The sequence below is a fragment of the Centrocercus urophasianus genome, unplaced genomic scaffold (genome assembly GCF_019232065.1).
Source record: "Centrocercus urophasianus isolate 14NV4802_14NV808 unplaced genomic scaffold, USGS_Curo_1.0 seq_1191, whole genome shotgun sequence".
Lineage (NCBI taxonomy): Eukaryota > Metazoa > Chordata > Aves > Galliformes > Phasianidae > Centrocercus > Centrocercus urophasianus.
In genome coordinates, this window is record NW_024884355.1 from 1,830 (window position 1) to 2,031 (window position 202).

A 202-nucleotide genomic window follows, 5' to 3' on the forward strand; every position below is an offset into this window, starting at 1 on the left:
TGCCTCTCAGCTGTAGTTTTTTGTTGGTTTTTTTTGGCTGCAAATCTCAGGCTTGTCATCAGCTTAGTACCCTGTGCTCTTCCACATGTTGCAGTTTGGTGCCTCCAAATCCAGGCATGTGTTTTTCACCAAGGTCATCTCCACGCAGGGCTTTGCCCTGGAGCTGAGGGTTTTGTCCCCACTGACCAGCTCCCTCCTCTCT